The sequence below is a fragment of the Staurois parvus genome, unplaced genomic scaffold (assembly GCF_062004578.1).
Source record: "Staurois parvus isolate SC_StPar_1 unplaced genomic scaffold, SC_StPar_1.0 ptg000595l, whole genome shotgun sequence".
Taxonomy (NCBI): Eukaryota; Metazoa; Chordata; class Amphibia; order Anura; family Ranidae; genus Staurois; species Staurois parvus.
The window spans coordinates 531,220-553,302 of NW_028318391.1; the positions used below are offsets into that span (position 1 = coordinate 531,220).

General features: G+C 47.1%; 1 protein-coding gene across 1 annotated transcript in view; it reads right to left on the bottom strand.

Annotated features, from left to right (window-relative positions):
• GLP1R (glucagon like peptide 1 receptor) overlaps nt 1-22,083 on the bottom strand; it is a 469,752-nt gene that overhangs the window by 439,492 nt on the left and 8,177 nt on the right. The gene's annotated exons all lie outside the window — the stretch shown is intronic.

The following is a 22,083-nucleotide window of genomic DNA, read 5'->3' on the forward strand; positions in this document are numbered from 1 at the left end:
CAGAGTAAGGACCGATACCGAGAATGACACCCGGCATCCGGGACAGGAGAAGTGGGACTGTGCAGAGTCCATACATACAGAGTAAGGACCGATACCGAGAATGACACCCGGCATCCGGGACAGGAGAAGTGGGACTGTGCAGAGTCCATACATACAGAGTAAGGACCGATACCGAGAATGACACCCGGCATCCGGGACAGGAGAAGTGGGACTGTGCAGAGTCCATACATACAGAGTAAGGACCGATACCGAGAATGACACCCGGCATCCAGGACAGGAGAAGTGGGACTGTGCAGAGTCCATATATACAGAATAAGGACCGATACCGAGAATGACACCCGGCATCCGGGACAAGAGAAGTGGGACTGTGCAGAGTCCATACATACAGAATAAGGACAGATACCGAGAATGACACCCGGCATCCGGGACAGGAGAAGTGGGACTGTGCAGAGTCCATACATACTGAGTAAGGACCGATACCGAGAATGACACCCGGCATCCAGGACAGGAGAAGTGGGACTGTGCAGAGTCCATACATACAGAATAATGAACCGATACTGAGAATGACACCCGGCATCCGGGACAGGAGAAGTGGGACTGTGCAGAGTCCATACATACAGAATAAGGACCGATACCGAGAATGACACCCGGCATCCGGGACAGGAGAAGTGGGACTGTGCAGAGTCCATACATACAGAGTAAGGACCGATACCGAGAATGACACCCGGCATCCGGGACAGGAGAAGTGGGACTGTGCAGAGTCCATACATACAGAGTAAGGACCGATACCGAGAATGACACCCGGCATCCGGGACAGGAGAAGTGGGACTGTGCAGAGTCCATACATACAGAGTAAGGACCGATACCGAGAATGACACCCGGCATCCGGGACAGGAGAAGTGGGACTGTGCAGAGTCCATACATACAGAGTAAGGACCGATACCGAGAATGACACCCGGCATCCGGGACAGGAGAAGTGGGACTGTGCAGAGTCCATACATACAGAGTAAGGACCGATACCGAGAATGACACCCGGCATCCGGGACAGGAGAAGTGGGACTGTGCAGAGTCCATACATACAGAGTAAGGACCGATACCGAGAATGACACCCGGCATCCGGGACAGGAGAAGTGGGACTGTGCAGAGTCCATACATACAGAGTAAGGACCGATACCGAGAATGACACCCGGCATCCAGGACAGGAGAAGTGGGACTGTGCAGAGTCCATATATACAGAATAAGGACCGATACCGAGAATGACACCCGGCATCCGGGACAAGAGAAGTGGGACTGTGCAGAGTCCATACATACAGAATAAGGACAGATACCGAGAATGACACCCGGCATCCGGGACAGGAGAAGTGGGACTGTGCAGAGTCCATACATACTGAGTAAGGACCGATACCGAGAATGACACCCGGCATCCAGGACAGGAGAAGTGGGACTGTGCAGAGTCCATACATACAGAATAATGAACCGATACTGAGAATGACACCCGGCATCCGGGACAGGAGAAGTGGGACTGTGCAGAGTCCATACATACAGAATAAGGACCGATACCGAGAATGACACCCAGCATCCGGGACAGGAGAAGTGGGACTGTGCAGAGTCCATACATACAGAGTAAGGACCGATACTAAGAATGACACCCGGCATCCAGGACAGGAGAAGTGGGACTGTGCAGAGTCCATACATACAGAATAAGGACCGATACCGAGAATGACACCCAGCATCCGGGACAGGAGAAGTGGGACTGTGCAGAGTCCATACATGCAGAATAAGAGGAGATACCGAGAATTACACCCGGCATCCAGGACAGGAGAAGTGCTCAGCATGTGAAGGAGGAATTACAGAGTGCTAAGCATATGACCGTGGACTATAGGGGTGTTTACCATCTGTAGGAGGATTGTCATGATGTATCTGCAGGAATGTTGGGATGTTCAACAAGTGCAGGAGAAACATGAGAGGCTCAGCATGTGCAGGAGCAATGTCAGGATGTTGTGGCTGACAAATCTTACTGGTATCCACAATCCTAATGATCTGATTGATTCTTCTCAGTATGGGATAACAGGATTACATAGTTAGTCTGGCTGAAAAAAGACAAAAGTCCATCCAGTTCAACCATTAAAAAAAAAAAATTATAATCCGACACCCACAGGTGATCCAGAGGAAGGCAAAAACCCAGCAAAGCACGATCCAATTTGCTCCTGCAGGGGAAAAAAATCCTCCCTGATCCCCCGAGAGGCAATCGGATATTCCCTGAATCAGCTTCACCTATAAATGTTATATCCAGTTATATTCTGTGTATCCAAGAAAGAATCCAGGACTTTCCTACAGCAATCCACTGAGCTGGTCACACCCAACTCTGGAGGGAGTCTATTCCACATTGTCACAGCTCTCACTGTGAAGAAACCTTTCCGTGTTTGGAGATTAAATCTCTTTTCCTCCAGACGTAAAGAGCGCCCCCTTGTCCTCTGTGATGACCTCAGGGGGAATAACTACACCGAGTTCACTATATGATCCACTGATGTATTTATACATGGAGATCATATCCCACCCTTATGTATTATACACGGAGATCATATCCCCCCTTATGTATTATACATGGAGATCATATCCCCCTTATGTATTATACATGGAGATCATATCCCCCCTTATGTATTATATATGGAGATCATATCCCCCCTTATGTATTATACATGGAGATCATATCCCCCCTTATGTATTATACATGGAGATCACCCCCCCCCCCTTATGTATTATACATGGAGATCATATCCCCCCTTATGTATTATACACGGAGATCATATCCCCCCCCTTATGTATTATACACGGAGATCATATCCCCCCTTATGTATTATACATGGAGATCATATCCCCCCCTTATGTATTATACATGGAGATCATATCCCCCCCTTATGTATTATACATGGAGATCATATCCCCCCTTATGTATTATACATGGAGATCATATCCCCCCCTTATGTATTATACAGGGAGATCATATCCCCCCCTTATGTATTATACATGGAGATCATATCCCCCCTTATGTATTATACATGGAGATCATATCCCCCTTATGTATTATACAGGGAGATCATATCCCCCCTTATGTATTATACATGGAGATCATATCCCCCCTTATGTATTATACATGGAGATCATATCCCCCCTTATGTATTATACATGGAGATCATATCCCCCTTATGTATTATACATGGAGATCACATCCCCCCTTATGTATTATACATGGAGATCATATCCCCCTTATGTATTATACATGGAGATCATATCCCCCTTATGTATTATACATGGAGATCATATCCCCCTTATGTATTATACATGGAGATCATATCCCCCCTTATGTATTATACATGGTGATCATATTCCCCCCCTTATGTATTATACATGGAGATCATATCCCCCCTTATGTATTAAACATGGAGATCATATCCCCCTTTTGTAGTATACATGGAGATCATACCCCCCTTTTGTAGTATACATGGAGATCATACCCCCCCTTATGTATTATACATGGAGATCATATCCCCCCCTTATGTATTATACATGGAGATCATACCCCCCCCCTTATGTATTATACATGGAGATCATACCCCCCCCCCCCCTTATGTATTATACATGGAGATCATATCTCCCCTTATGTATTATACATGGAGATCATACCCCCCCTTATGTATTATACATGGAGATCATATCCCCCCTTATGTATTATACATGGAGATCATATCCCCCCTTATGTATTATACATGGTGATCATATCCCCCCTTATGTATTATACATGGAGATCATATCCCCCTTTTGTAGTATACATGGAGATCATACCCCCCTTTTGTAGTATACATGGAGATCATACCCCCCCTTATGTATTATACATGGAGATCATATCCCCCCCTTATGTATTATACATGGAGATCATACCCCCCCCCTTATGTATTATACATGGAGATCATACCCCCCCCCCCCCCTTATGTATTATACATGGAGATCATATCTCCCCTTATGTATTATACATGGAGATCATACCCCCCCTTATGTATTATACATGGAGATCATATCCCCCCTTATGTATTATACATGGAGATCATATCCCCCCTTATGTATTATACATGGAGATCATATCCCCCCTTATGTATTATACATGGAGATCATATCCCCCCCTTATGTATTATACATGGAGATCATATCCCCCCTTATGTATTATACATGGAGATCATATCCCCCCCTTATGTATTATACATGGAGATCATATCCCCCCTTATGTATTATACATGGAGATCATATCCCCCTTAATCTCCTCTTCTCAGTAGAGAATACATTCAGTTCCTCTAATCTTTCCTCATAGCTGATCTCCTCCATGCCTCGTATCAGTTTGGTTGCCCTTCTCTGTACTTTCTCCAGTTCCCCAATGTTCTTGTTGTGAATTGGAGCCAAAACTGAACTGCATATTGCAGATGAGGTTTTTCTAAAGATTTGTACCGGGGGGGGGGGGGGGGGGGGTTGGGGAGATGATATCTCTCTGGAGTCTATACCTCTCCTAATATGAGAAAGGATTTTAAGCACCTAATAACCCCTTGACATTGACGTCACACAAACATGCAGCCTCACAGAACTGGACTTTTTTCCATGGGGCATATTTGCATACCTGTCTTTGTGCTGGGAGTGTGGCGCACAGCGCGCTCCCAGCACATAGACCGCGGTGTCACTGAGAGACCCGGGTCTCGTTCTAACGATCGGGAACCCGGACTCCTGATTCCGGGTCACATGATCGCTGTGATAGTGTCTGATTGGCTATCACAGTGATCAGTCACTGTGACACCTGCCCTCCTCTCTGAATGGAGGAGAGATATACATTGTATCTCTCTCTCTCCTTGCAAAGGGAGAGAAAAAAAAAAACAACTGTTTGTAAAATACTGTATATATATATAAATATTACAAAATAAAAGAAAAAATAAAGAAAAAATACCTAGATCAAGGTTTGGTTTGGTTCAGTGCCAGGGTTAGTGCTTGGGACAAGGTCAGGGTCAAAGGGCAAGGTCAATGGTCAGGGTCAAAGGTCAAGGTCAATGGTCAGGGTCAAATGTTGTAAAATTTTACTTAGCCTTTAAGTTTTGTTTTACCATTAGGCGTGAAGCTTGTGATCTACCAGAACCTCCAGATCCTTCTCCACCATTGACCCCCCCCAGATCCTTCTCCACCATTGACCCCTCCAGATCCTTCTCCACCATTGACCCCTCCAGATCCTTCTCCACCATTGACCCCTCCAGATCCTTCTCCACCATTGACCCCTCCAGATCCTTCTCCACCATTGACCCCTCCAGATCCTTCTCCACCATTAACCCCCCAGATCCTTCTCCACCATCGACCTGCCCAGATCCTTCTCCACCATTGACCCCTCCAGATCCTTCTCCACCATTGACCCCTCCAGCTCCTTCTCCACCATTAACCCCCCAGATCCTTCTCCACCATTGACCTCCCCAGATCCTTCTCCCTCATTGACCCCCCCAGTAACGACACTGAACCTTGGGGTCCCCCACTAACATTGAACCTTGAGGTACACCACTGACACTGAACCTTGGGGTACACCAATAATGACACTGAACCTTGGGGTACACCAATAATGACACTGAACCTTGGGGTACACCACTGACACCCCTAGACCATTCAGAGTATGAATCATTACCCATTACTCTCTGAATATGACCTTGTCCAACGCTTTTGCAAAATCCAAGTATACGACGTCCACCGCCCCCACCCCTCTGTCCAAGTATACCACGTCCACCGCCACCCCTTTGACCAAGTATACCACGTCCACCGCCACCCCTCTGACCAAGTATACCACATCCACAGCCACCCCTCTGTCCAAGTATACCACGTCCACCGCCACCCCTTTGACCAAGTATACCACGTCCACCGCCACCCCTCTGTCCAAGTATACCACGTCCACAGCCAACCCTCTGTCCAAGTATACCACGTCCACCGCCAACCCTCTGTCCAAGTATACCACGTCCACCGCCACCCCTTTGACCAAGTATACCACGTCCACAGCCACCCCTCTGTCCAAGTATACCACGTCCACAGCCACCCCTCTGTCCAAGTATACCACGTCCACCCCTCTGTCCAAGTATACCACGTCCACAGCCACCCCTCTGTCCAAGTATACCACGTCCACAGCCACCCCTCTGTCCAAGTATACCACGTCCACCCCTCTGTCCAAGTATATATACACACACTACACGCACACACAATATATACACTGGATATATAACTAAGCAAGACACAATTGAAAGCAAAGTTCTGTGAACACAACCTGCACATCACAGTCATACATGACTTGTATTTGTCTGTAACATGTTCTTGTTATGAATACCATAAAATATGTATTTATATGAAATAATTTCTGTAAAAAAAAATATTTCAGAATGACAGCTGAAAATGCAGCAGCAATAAAATCTCAGTTGTTGTGTCATCCATATATAGATCCCGTTACAATACAAATCTTTTTTGTAGACTACAGAATTCCATCACATGGGACGGATCGATCGATTCCTAATATACTATTCCATACTTAGAGGTCGATTTTGAATACACGGTCCAATTGTATGAAACAATTAATTGGTGCCCGATCAATCTCCTGACTGAAGTTTTCTCCTGGTCAGCAAATCAATTGACAATATGACTGTATATAAAATCTTTCCATGCATGGCCACCATTAAAACTGATTGTTAACCCTTCCATATACCCAGTGAGGTGACCGGCGTCGGGTGATACACAGAGAAGAAACAAATCCTCCTACATAGGTTGTACCTGTTTATCTGCAGCCTTCTCTTCTCTACAGCCATTCAAAGTGCAGAATTTATACAGCTTGTCTTAGCTTTCAGAAAGCAGGGAGCGGGGGAGCTGACGTTACATTCTGCAGAGCTCGGCGAGAGCTGATTGGAGGGAAGGGATACACCCCCTTCACACAGCACACAGGAAGAGAGATGACGATGTCAATCACAGGCTATGTGCTGGAACTCCCTTCCCTGTCACCTTTCATCTCTTGGTGTCAGGAAGACTTGTCAGAAGTGATTCATGCTGATAACAGAGGAAGGAAGCAGCAGACAGAAATGGCACTTAGTGCTCTGGACTGAGACAAGTACACACTATAAAGGGATATGCTTTGTTCATATTTCATGTCTGACGTTTACAAGTATTTTAAGGAAATGTCAAGCAGATAAGAAATTCTCCGGATTTAATTTTTTCTCCCAAAAGATAAGCAGGACCTGTCTGTAAATCCCCCCCCCCAATCATGATCTACACACCGGAGGAGGATCAACAGTTCATACGTGACCAGGGCTGCTGTTAGGAACCACGGGGCCCCATACAGCCACCCTGACAGGCCTCCTCCCAAAAAAAAACACATTTTGCTGTGCTTCAGTTATGAATGAACACAGTAAGCGATCAGTACCAATCACTCATTGAACTGATCCCCTGTATGGGAGAGCAGGCTGCCCATACAGGGGATCAGTTCCAGTAATTGCCCCCTCGCTGTGCTGATCAACTTCCCTTCCCACATCCAATTCACCCAGCTGCCTGGGCCCCCCTGCTGACCTGGGCCCCGTACAGGAGGAGTGGTGGTACCCCCTTATCCACGGCCCTGTACATGACCCACAGTGTCACCTCTTCCCTGATCATGTTGAATAATGTGTCAGTGTAACATTTCCCGGTATGTATTCCCTCTCACGGGACTCCCCCTGACAATGCCTTCATCAGCTTTTCTCTCCAGAATGATGAAGCCATCTTTGTTCAGGCATCATCAGGTGTAACCATCTACTTGGTGTCACAGATGACACAGCCATGTAAATCCAGGTGCCTGCGCTTTTGTTCACAAATGTCCGACACAGATCAGCCCTTGCTGCAGCCTCTCACCTTGTGACTACAATGGTACAGTCTGATCACTAGAGGAGGGGAGACTGAGGAAACGCCTTTTCCTGCCTGCAGCAGAATAATGACACCATATCAGCCACTACTACAGCGATAGAAACCAATACTACAGTGATAATGTAGTGCCCTCTAGGTAGCTATGAGTTGTTGTTTTTGTAGACAGAGGCTTGTTAGAAGCCTGGGATGAGTCAGCCAGAGAGTGAAGTAAAAAGGTCACTCCAGGACAGGCTGGGAGGTTCTACAGGTCAGGGCTTCTGGAGCAGGGCCAGATCTAGCCTGTTCAATGTGGGGGTGCTGTAAAAAATGTAAGGGGGCAGAGGATCGGAGGTCAGCAGGGCAGAGGACAGAGGTCATTACTGGCATGCAGAGGACAGGAGTCACTGCTGGCAGGGCAGAGGACAGGGGTCACTGCTGGAAGGGCAAAGGACAGGGGTCACTGCTGGCAAGGCAAAAGACAGTGATAGCAATCAATACTACAGTGATAGCAGCCAATATTTTAGTGATAGCAATCAATACTACAGTGATAGTAATCAATACTTCAGTGATAGCAGCCAATACTTCAGTGATAGCAGCCAATACTACTGTGATAGCAGCCAATACTACAGTGATAGCAATCAATACTACTGTGATAGCAATCAATACTTCAGTGATAGCAATCAATACTTCAGTGATAGCAGCCAATACTACAGTGATAGCAATCAATACTTCAGTGATAGCAATCAATACTTCAGTGGTAGCAGCCAATACTACTGTGATAGCAATCAATACTCAATGATAGCAATCAATACTTCAGTGATAGCAATCAATACTTCAGTGATAGCAGCCAATACTACCGTGATAGCAGCCAATACTACAGTGATAGCAATCAATACTTCAGTGATAGCAATCAATACTTCAGTGATAGCAGCCAATACTTCAGTGATAGCAATCAATACTTTAGTGTAAACAATCAATACTTCAGTGATAGCAATCAATACTTCAGTGATAGCAGCCAATACTACAGTGATAGCAATCAATACTTCAGTGATAGCAATCAATACTTCAGTGGTAGCAGCCAATACTACTGTGATAGCAATCAATACTCAATGATAGCAATCAATACTTCAGTGATAGCAATCAATACTTCAGTGATAGCAGCCAATACTACCGTGATAGCAGCCAATACTACAGTGATAGCAATCAATACTTCAGTGATAGCAATCAATACTTCAGTGATAGCAATCAATACTTTAGTGTAAACAATCAATACTTCAGTGATAGCAATCAATACTTCAGTGATAGCAGCCAATACTACAGTGATAACAATCAATACTTCAGTGATAGCAATCAATACTTCAGTGATAGCAGCCAATACTACAGTGATAACAATCAATACTACAGTGATAACAATCAATACTTCAGTGATAGCAATCAATATTATTATTATTAGACAGTATTTATATAGCGCCAGAAGGTTTGCTCAGCGCTGTACATTATAGTGGGGACAGAACATGAGACAAGACAGTAACAATACAATACACAAGGGGTTCGAGGGCCCTGCTCTTTTGAGCTTACAATCTAGGAGGGAGGGGATAGTGGTAAAGGAGGAGATGGCTGTGGGGGATGGAGTGGTAGGAGGAGTGGAGGAGATCTGTTGTTAGGTGAGGGTGGGGTAGGCTTCCCTGAAGAGGTGGGTTTTCAGGGTGCGCCTGAAGGTGAGGAGGGAAGGTGACAGTCTGATGGATTGGGGTAGGGAGTTGCAGAGGATGGGGGAAGTCCTGGAGAAGTCCTGGAGTCGGGGATGGGAGGAGGAGACCAGGGAGCTAGAAAGTAGGAGGTCTTGTGAGGAGCGAAGATTACGGGTTGGGTGGTATTTGGGCATCAGGTCGGTGAGGTAGTTTGGGGCAGCGTTATGAATGGCTTTGTATGTCAGTGTTAGTAGTTTGAATTTAATGCGCTGGGCAATCGGGAGCCAGTGGAGGGAATGACAGAGGGGGGTGGAGGGAATGACAGAGGGGGGTGGAGGGAATGACAGAGGGGGGTGGAGGCCAGTGGAGTGAATGACAGAGGGGGGTGGAGCCAGTGGAGGGAATGACAGAGGGGGTGGAGCCCAGAGGAGAGAATGACAGAGGGGGGTGGCAGAAGCGGAGCGGTTGGTGAGGTGGATGAGTCTGGCCGCTGAGTTCAGGATAGACTGAAGCGGCGATAGTCTGTGATGAGGTCGGCCGGTGAGGAGGGAGTTGCAGTAGTCCAGGCGTGAGATAATAAGGGAGTGAACGAGTAGTTTAGTAGTGTCTGGGGTTGGGAACGAACGTATTTTGGAGATGGATTCTGCATGAGTTTGTCAGCGATTGGACATGGGGTTGGAAGGACAGGTTTGAGTCCAGGGTGACACCCAGGACTTTGGCATGTGGGGTGGGATTGATGGTGGCGTTGTTAGTCATGATGGAGAGGATGGGGGGGGGGCTCAGGCTGGGGGGAGGATTAGGAGCTCAATTTTGGAGAGGTTTAACTTTAGGAAATGGAGCGACATCCAATCTGATATGTCGTTTAGGAGGTGGGAGATTCGGGCGGAGACTGAGGGGATGAGGCAAGGGGTGGAGAGGTAGATTTGCGTGTCATCGGCATAGAGGCGGTAGTTGAAGCCGTGGGAGTGTATCAGTTTGCCAAGAGAGGAGGTGTAGATGGAGAAGAGAAGGGGCCCGAGGACAGAACCTTGGGGGACCCCAACAGAGAGAGGGGGAGGTGGCAGTGTTATAGGTGATGCTGAAGGAGCGTTGGGATAGGTAGGAGGAGAACCAGGAGAGAGCGGAGTCTCTGATGCCGAGGGAGTGCAGTTTAGTAAGGAGGAGGGGGTGGTCGACTGTGTCGAAGGCCGCGGAGAGGTCGAGGAGTAGGAGGACAGAGTGATGGCCATTAGCTTTGGCGGTTAGCAGGTCGTTGGAGAGTTTGAGTCGGGCGGTTTCGGTGGAGTGTAGGGGACGGAAGCCGGACTGTAGGGGATCAAGGAGATTATTGTCAGTGAGGTGGGAGCTTAGGCAATTGTAGGCAAGGCGCTCAAGGAGCTTGGAAGTGAATGGCAGCAGGGAGATAAGGTTGTTCAGGTCAGTGGGGTCCAGGGAGGGTTCTTTGAGTATGGGGGTGATGGGTGCGTGCTTTATGGGGGAGGGGAATGCGCCAGTAGTGAGGGAGAGATTGAAGATGTGGGTGAGGGAGTGAATGATGGAGGAGGGGAGGTGACCGGAGGAGTTGTGAGGGGACAGGGTCCTGGGGGCAAGTGGTGAGGCGGGCTTCAGTGAAGACCTTAGTGACCTTAGTAACTCCCTCAGTGGTAGCTGGGCCGAAGGAGCTGAGTGCTGGGGAGGTTATAGTGTGCGGGGCGTTAGGTATGTGCGTTTGAGAGGTCAGAGGAGGGGAGAGTTGAGGGGATGATGGGGGGGGGGGGCTAGGTGGAGAGGTAGATTGTGAATTGACAATGTCCTTACGGATTGCGTCAATCTTGTTTTGGAAATTACTGGCAATCTTGCGGGCGGTGAGTGGGGTGCTGAGTGGAGGTGGGGGGGGAGAGAGCAGGGAGTTGAAAGTGGAGAAGAGCCGGCGAGGACAGGTGGAGAGGTTGTTGATGAGGGTTACGAAGTAGGCTTTCTTGGCGGCGTGGAGGGAGGAGGTGTAGGTGAGGAAGGCGGATTTGTAGAGGGAGAACGCTCGAGGGGATCTGGTTTTGCGCCATAAGCGCTCCAGCACGCGACTGCGTCATTTGAGACGTTTCGTATGGTCGTTCTGCCAGGGTTGGAGCAGTCGGGGTCTACTACAGTGATAGCAATCAATACTACAGTGATAGCAATCAATACTACAGTGATAGCAGCCAATACTACAGTGATAGCAATCAATACTACAGTGATAGCAATCAATACTACAGTGATAGTAATCAATACTACAGTGATAACAATCAATACTACAATGATAGCAATCAATACTGCAGTGATAGCAGCCAATACTACAGTGATAGCAGCCAATACTACAGTGATAGCAATCAATACTTCAGTGATAGCAGCCAATACTACAGTGATAGCAATCAATACTACAGTGACAGCAATCAATACTACAGCGATAACAATCAATACTACTGTGATAGCAATCAATACTGCAGTGATAGTAATCAATACTACAGTGATAGCAGCCAATACTACAGTGATAGCAATCAATACTACAGTGATAACAATCAATACTACTGTGATAGCAATCAATACTGCAGTGATAGTAATCAATACTACAGTGATAGCAGCCAATACTACAGTGATAGTAATCAATACTACAGTGATAACAATCAATAATACAGTGATAACAATCAATACTACTGTGATAGCAATCAATACTACAGTGATAGCAGCCAATACTACAGTGATAGTAATCAATACTACAGTGATAACAATCAATACTACAATGATAGCAATCAATACTGCAGTGATAGTAATCAATACTGCAGTGATAGCAATCACTACTACAGTGATAGCAATCAATACTACTGTGATAGTAATCAATACTACAGTGATAGCAATCAATACTACAGTGATAGTAATCAATACAACAGTGATAGCAATCAATACTTCAGTGATAGCAGCCAATAGTACAGTGACAGCAATCAATACTACAGTGATAACAATCAATACTGCAGTGATAGTAATCAATACTACAGTGATAGCAGCCAATACTACAGTGATAGTAATCAATACTACAGTGATAACAATCAATACTACAGTGATAACAATCAATACTACTGTGATAGCAATCAATACTACAGTGATAGCAGCCAATACTACAGTGATAACAATCAATACTACAATGATAGCAATCAATACTACAGTGATAGCAATCAATACTACTGTGATAGCAATCAATACTACAGTGATAGTAATCAATACTACAGTGATAACAATCAATACTACTGTGATAGCAATCAATACTACAGTGATAGCAGCCAATACTACAGTGATAACAATCAATACTACAGTGTTAACAATCAATACTACAATGATAGCAATCAATACTACAGTGATAGTAATCAATACTACTGTGATAGCAATCAATACTACAGTGATAACAATCAATACTACTGTGATAGCAATCAATACTACAGTGATAGCAGCCAATACTACAGTGATAACAATCAATACTACAGTGATAGTAATCAATACTACAATGATAGCAATCAATACTACAGTGATAGCAATCAATACTACAGTGATAACAATCAATACTACAATGATAGCAATCAATACTACAGTGATAACAATCAATACTACAGTGATAGCAGCCAATACTTCAGTGATAGCAATCAATACTACAGTGATAGCAGCCAATACTACAGTGATAGTAATCAATACTTCAGTGATAGCAATCAATACTACAGTGATAGTAATCAATACTACAGTGATAGTAATCAATACTACAGTGATAGCAGCCAATACTACAATGATAACAATCAATACTACAGTGATAGTAATCAATACTACAGTGATAGTAATCAATACTACTGTGATAGCAATCAATACTTCAGTGATAGCTATCAATACTACAGTGATAGTAATCAATACTACAGTGATAGCAATCAATACTTCAGTGATAGCAATCAATACTTCAGTGATAGCAATCAATACTACAGTGATAGTAATCAATACTACAGTGATAGCAATCAATACTTCAGTGATAGCAATCAATACTTCAGTGATAGCAATCAATACTACAGTGATAGCAATCAATACTACAGTGATAGCAATCAATACTACAGTGATAGTAATCAATACTACTGTGATAGCAATCAATACTTCAGTGATAGCTATCAATACTACAGTGATAGTAATCAATACTACAGTGATAGCAATCAATGCTTCAGTGATAGCAATCAATACTTCAGTGATAGCAGCTGTCCAGTGCTGAGCAACTGCATAACTCAGAGAAAGCCTTGCGGTGTCACCACCACCCCGCCTCTTTACCTCATCCAATCATAAAATGTCTTGTATTCATTAAAAACAAGATACAAAGCTTTCTGTGAATGGTGGAGCTCCCAGCACAAACACAAGACCACATACATGTGGCGCTCCAGTTTAAAGCCTACTTTCTGGATGCAGCATGTGTGTGTTACGGTGCCTTATGTGGGTCAATGGCAGAACATGTACTATTTTAAGAAAAAATAAATAAATTTGAAATTGGTAACAGCAAAAAGTTGGGGCGGGGCCAGGGGCGGACTGACAACTCATGGGGCCCCCGGGCAATAGGGGATCATGGGGCCCCTGTGTCCTTGCCCAAACTCAAAAAAGCCTATGAAAAAGGTACCAGGGGCATCTCATGGGGCCCCCTACTGACCCCGGGCCCTCAGGCAGTGCCCGAGTTTCCAAATGGTCAGTCCGCCCCTGGGTGGGGCTACAAACAGCTGGAGAAATCAGTTACTAAGAAGGAGGAGCCAAGAGAGCTAATTATAGGTTAACTGGCAACAAGTCAGTGACATTATTGGGTTTACATGAAGTTCACCTTCGGGAACACGCTACATGCTACACCTGTTTATTGGGTGGAACATGTAACATGTTACCATAACCACCACCCGCCACCCCCCCCCCCCTCCATCTGACAGTACAGGGAGAAGACTCCCCATACTATCTGGTAAATATGAAAACAGCGTGGCTGTGCGGGGCTCCGCCCACACTCCCGCGTCATTCATTCACAGACTTCTATGAATGGATGAACTGCAAGTCCCAGCAGCCTTAGCGGGTGTCAGCTTGTAGTGTTCAATGAACTATCACTAGTAGATCTAGTTCATTGAAGCTTCCTGGCATTATATCTGCTTGGCCGTACACCCCGTATACCTGTACACCCCATACACCTGTACACCCCGTATACCTGTACACCCCGTATACCTGTACACCCCATACACCTGTACACCCCATATACCTGTACACCCCGTATACCTGTACACCCCATACACCTGTACACCCCGTATACCTGTACACCCCGTATACCTGTACACCCCATACACCTGTACACCCCGTATACCTGTACACCCCATACACCTGTACACCCCGTATACCTGTACACCCCATACACCTGTACACCCCGTATACCTGTACACCCCATACACCTGTACACCCCGTATACCTGTACACCCCGTATACCTGTACACCCCATACACCTGTACACCCCGTATACCTGTACACCCCATACACCTGTACACCCCGTATACCTGTACACCCCATACACCTGTACACCCCATATACCTGTACACCCCATACACCTGTACACCCCGTATACCTGTACACCCCATACACCTGTACACCCCGTATAACCCATACACCTGTACACCCCATACACCTGTACACCTTTACACCCCATACACCTGTACACCCCATACACCTGTACACCTTTACACCCCATACACCTGTACACCCCATACACCTGTACACCCCATACACCTGTACACCCCGTATACCCCATACACCTTTACACCCCATACACCTGTACACCCCATACACCTGTACACCCCGTATACCCCATACACCTGTACACCCCGTATACCCCATACACCTGTACACCCCATACACCTGTACACCCCGTATACCCCATACACCTGTACACCCCGTATACCCCATACACCTGTACACCCCATACACCTGTACACCTTTACACCCCATACACCTGTACACCCCATACACCTGTACACCCCGTATACCCCATACACCTGTACACCCCGTATACCCCTGTACACCTGTACACCCCATACACCTGTACACCCCATACACCTGTACACCCCGTATACCCCATACACCTGTACACCCCATATACCCCATACACCTGTACACCCCATATACCCCATACACCTGTACACCCCGTATACCCCATACACCTGTACACCCCATACACCTGTACATCCCATACACCTGTACATCCCATACACCTGTACACCCCGTATACCTGTACACCCCATATACCTGTACACCCCGTATACCCCATACACCTGTACACCCCATATACCCCATACACCTGTACATCCCATACACCTGTACACCCCATACACCTGTACACCCCTTATACCCCATACACCTGTACACCCCGTATACCTGTACACCCCATACACCTGTACATCCCATACACCTGTACACCCCGTATACCTGTACACCCAGTACACCTGTACACCCCATACACCTGTACACCCCGTACACCCCATATACCCCATACACCTGTACACCCCATACACCTGTACACCCCATACACCTGTACATCCCATACACCTGTACACCCCATACACCTGTACACCCCATACACCTGTACATCCCATACACATGTACACCCAGTACACCTGTACACCCCGTATACCTGTACACCCCGTACACCCAGTACACCTGTACACCCCGTATACCTGTACACCCAGTACAACTGTAAACCCAGTACACCTGTACACCCCGTATACCTGTACACCCCATACACCTGTACACCCCGTACACCTGTACATCCCATACACCTGTACCCCCCTTATACCCCATACACCTGTACACCCCATACACCTGTACACCCCGTATACCTGTACATCCCATACACCTGTACACCCCATATACCTGTACACCCAGTACACCTCTACACCCAGTACACCCGTACACCCAGTACACCCGTACACCCCGTATACCCGTACACCCCGTATACCCGTACGCCCCATACACCCGTACGCCCCATACACCCGTACACCCCATACACCTGTACACCCAGTACACCTGTACACCTCGTATACCCCATACACCTGTCAACCCCATACACCTGTACACCCCATATACCTGTACACCCCTTATACCCCATACACCTGTACACGCCATACACCTGTACACGCCATACACCTGTACATCCCATACACCTGTACACCCCATACACCTGTACACCCCATACACCTGTATACCCCGTACACCCCATACATCCCATACACCTGTACACCCCATACACCCTGTACATCTCGTACACCCCATACACCTGTATACCCCCATACACCCCATACACCTGTACATCCCATACACCTGTACACCCAGTACACCCGTACACCCCGTCTACCCGTACGCCCCATACACCCGTACACCCCGTACACCTGTACACCCAGTACACCCGTACACCCCGTCTACCCGTACACCCCATACACCCGTACACCCCATACACCTCTACACCCAGTACACCTGTACACCCCATACACCTGTATACCCCGTATAACTGTACACCCCATACACCTGTACACCCCATATACCTGTACACCCGTACACCCCATACACCTGTACACCTGTACACCCAGTACACCTGTACACCCCGTATACCCCATACACCTGTCAACCCCATACACCTGTACACCCCATATACCTGTACACCCCTTATACCCCATACACCTGTACACGCCATACACCTGTACACCCCGTATACCTGTACACCCCATACACCTGTACATCCCATACACCTGTACACCCCATACACCTGTACACCCCATACACCTGTACATCCCATACACCTGTATACCCCGTACACCCCATACACCTGTACACCCCATACACCCTGTACATCTCGTACACCCCATACATCCCATACACCTGTACACCCCATATACCTGTACACCCCGTATACCTGCACACCCCGTATACCCCATACACCTGTCAACGCCATACACCTGTACACCCCATACACCTGTACACCCCATATACCTGTACACCCCATATACCCCATACACCTGTACACGCCATACACCTGTACACCCCGTATACCTGTACACCCCGTATACCTGCACACCCCGTATACCCCATACACCTGTCAACGCCATACACCTGTACACCCCATACACCTGTACACCCCATATACCTGTACACCCCATATACCCCATACACCTGTACACGCCATACACCTGTACACCCCGTATACCTGTACACCCCATACACCTGTACATCCCATACACCTGTACACCCCATACACCTGTACATCTCGTACACCCCATACACCTGTATACCCCGTACACCACAAACATCTTGTGCACCCCAAATACCTGTACACCCCATACACCTGTATACCCCCGTACACCCCATACACCTGTACACTCCATACACCTGTATACCCCATACACCCCATACACCTGTACACCCCGTGCATCTCATACACCTGTGCACCTCAAAAATCTCGTGCACCCTGTATACCTGTACATCCCGTACACCTCATTCATTCCATACATTCCATACACCCTGTATATCCCGTACACCCCGTTCATCTCGTACACCCCTAATATCCTGTACATCCTGTATGCCTGTGCACCCCACACATCCCATACATCTCGTATACCCCATACACCTGTATTGCCCGTACACCCCATACATTACATACACCCAACACACCCCGTACACCCCATATACCGCATACATCCCACACATCCCATATACCACATACACCTGTACACCCCATACATCTCGTGCACCCTTAATATCCCATACATCCCATACATCCTGTATGCCCCGTGCACTCCTTATACTGCGTACATCCCATACACCCCAAACATCTCGTACACCCTGTACACCTGTACACCCCGTACATCTCATACACCCCTAATATCCCGTACATCTTGTACATCCCGTATGCCCTGTGCACCCCGTACATCCCATATACTCCATACACCCCACACACCATGTACATCCCATACACCCCGTACATCCCTTATACTCCATGCACCCCACACACCTGTACACCCTGTACATCCCATACACCCCAAACATCTCGTACACCCTGTACACCTGTACACCCCATACATCCCGTACAACCCACACACCCTGTACATCCCATACACCTTGTACACCCTATACATCCCGTACACCCCATACATCACATACATCCCTTAAACCCTGTACATCCTGTACACCCCATACATCCCGTACACCCCATACATCACATACATCCCTTACACCCCATACATCCTGCACACCCTTTACACCCTATACTTCCCGTACACCCCATACATCACATACATCCCTTACACCCCATACATCCCGTACACCCCATACATCCCATACACCCCATACATCCCGTACACCCCATACATCCTGCACACCCTGTATACCCTATACATCCCGTACACCCCATACATCACATACATCCCGTAGACCCCATACATCCCGTATGGCAAGCAGATATTCTGACAGGTCTGCAGGAGTCCTGCATGGCATGAGTGATCTCCTGATCAATGCTTTCCAGGCTCCTGTAGACAAAAATAATAAATGCACATTTTTTTTTACCTGCAAAAAAAGCACCATTATTACTTTTGTCTAAAAGGTGAACTTATCCTTTCAAAAAGAGCAAAAACAGTGTCTGAGAAGAAAAGATGGGGCAGAGGCTCACCAGTCTGTGAAAAACTGAGTCTATAAATTGTCGAACAATGAAAATGAACCCAAACAGCACCTACAGGGTTAAAAAACAAACATATTTTCTTATTTTAAAACAAAAAGTTGCTCCCAGAATTCAGAATGTGATTTATTTTTTCTCCAGCATGAAGACGCTGTATCCCAACATTTCTATGGAGACAGTCAGAGCTGACCAATCACAGCCACCTGAGACGAGATACTTTATGAATGGACGGATTGCTGTATCCACAAAGGAAAAGTGTGTGTGTGTGTGTGTGCGTGTGTGTGTGTGCGTGTGCGTTCCAATACTGATGGCTGGTCTATAGGAACCTTAGTGGTCGGTTTATTGAGTAATCTGGAGGTTTTTGTATATATGCCACTTCCTGCAGGCAGTATATGGGGTCAGGGCCAGGACAAGGGGTGGGCAGGAGGGGCAGCTGCCCTGGGCACAGTGGAGCAAGGGGACAGAGAATAGACACGGGACAGCACACCCATTCTACGGCATACATTACCAGTGGGGGTGCAGGTCTGTATCCTTGCCCCGGGCACATTAAAATGTAATTCTATGAATTATTTCCTCCCTGCTTACAAATTCTGTTACAGTTTCTTTTTATCCATCTGATTGCAATCATACATAGCAAATCCCTGGAGATCGCGCCAGTTCCCTTGTCTTCCTGCAGCAAACAGACCTCACCAAGCATGGAAACAGATCCACACTCATTGGTGTCGGAGCAAGAGGACCATCCATAGCATTCTGGGTACTGTAGCAAAGAGTTAAAACCCTTTGGGGAGATTTCCCTTTACTTTGTGTTTCAGAGACACAACAGGAAGTGACAGGGGATCCCCCCCAAAGTGAAGTGAAGGGAAAATCCCTTGTTAGACAGTGCGAGGGTCCCCATCTGAGGATCTCCCCACTATTCCTGCTCTGGTGACCACTGTAACATTTTGGATTTCCTGTATCTGTTTTGATCACAAGGGTGGTTAGCATTTCAGGAATTTAGTGGTTAGTACCTCTTCCTTGCAGCACTGAGGGTCCCCAGTTTGAATCCCAACCAGTATACTACCTGCATGGAGTTTGCATGTTCTCTGGTTTTCTCCCACATGCCAAAGACATGCTGGTAGGTTAATTGGCTTTTGATATGATGGTCACCAGAGAGACAGGGCCAGATCTTAGGGTACAGTAATGGGGGGGAGGGTCATAATGTCAGCACTGTGTGTGAGTCACTGACAACCTGTCACACAGTGTCACAACCTGGGAAACACTATTATGTAATAAGTTGTCATTAGAATAGGATGATTAAAGAGAACCTGTTCTCCCTTATATCAGATATCCCTATCAGAGTCCCCCTTTACATCAGGAATCCTCATCAGAGTCCCCCTTTACATCAGGTTCCTATCATAGTGCCCCCTTATATAAGATGTCCCCATCAGAGTTCCCCCTTACATCAGGATTGCTATCGGAGTACCCCTTTACATCAGATTCCAATTAGAGTTTCCCCTTACATCAGGTGTCCTCATCAGAGTGCCCCCTTACATCAGGTGTCCTCATCAGAGTGCCCCCTTACATCAGGTGTCCTCATCAGAGTGCCCCCTTACATCAGGTATCCTCATCAGAGTGCCCCCTTACATCAGTGCCCCCATCAGAGTTCCCCCTTACATCAGTGTTCCCATCAGTGTCCCCCCCTTATATCAGTGTCCTCATCAGAGTCCCCCTTACATCAGGTGTTCCCATCAGACTGCCCCCCTACATCAGGTGTCCCCATCAGACTGCCCCCCTACATCAGGTGTCCCCATCAGACTGCCCCCCTACATCAGGTATCCCCATCAAACTGCCCCCTTACATCAGGTGTCCCCATCAGAGTGCTCCTTATATCAGGTGTCCCCATCAGAGATCCCCCTTACATCAGTGTTCCCATCAGTGTGCCCCCTTATATCAGTGTCTCCATTAGAGTGCCCCCTTACATCAGGTGTCCCCATCAGAGATTCCCCTTACATCAGTGTTCCCATCAGTGTGCCCCCTTATATCAGTGTCTCCATCCAAGTGCCCCCTTACATCAGTGTCTCCATTAGAGTGCCCCCTTTCATCAGTGTCCCCTTCAGAGTGTTCCCCTATATCAGGTGTCCCCATTAGAGTGCCCCCTTACATCAGTGTCCCCATCAGAGTGCCCCTTTTTATCAGGTGTCCTCATTATAGTGCCCCCTTACTCCAGGTGTCCCCATCAAAGCACCCCCTTACATTAGTGCCCCCCCATACATCAAAGCACCCCTTTACATCAGGGTCCCTATCCAGTGTCCCCATCAGAATGCCCCTTTCATCAATGTCCCCATCAGAGTGCCCACTTATGCCAGGTGTCCCCATCAAAGCACCTCCTTACATCAGTGCCCCCCCATACATTAAAGCACTCCTTTACATTAGAGTACCTTACATCAATTGTCCCCAACATATTGTCCTCTTACATTTAATCAGTTATCCTCATCAGAGTGCCCCCTTATATGGATTGTCCCATCAGAGTGCCCCCCTTATATGGATTGTCCCATCAGAGTGTCCCTTTATATGGATTGTCCCATCAGAGTGCCCCCTTACATGGATTGTCCCCATCAGAGTGCCCCCTTATATGGATTGTCCCCATCAGAGTGCCCCCTTATATGGATTGTCCCCATCAGAATGCCCCCTTATATGGATTGTCCCCATCAGAGTGCCCCCCTATATGGATTGTCCCCATCAGAGTGCCCCCTTATATGGATTGTCCCCATCAGAGTGCCCCCTTAT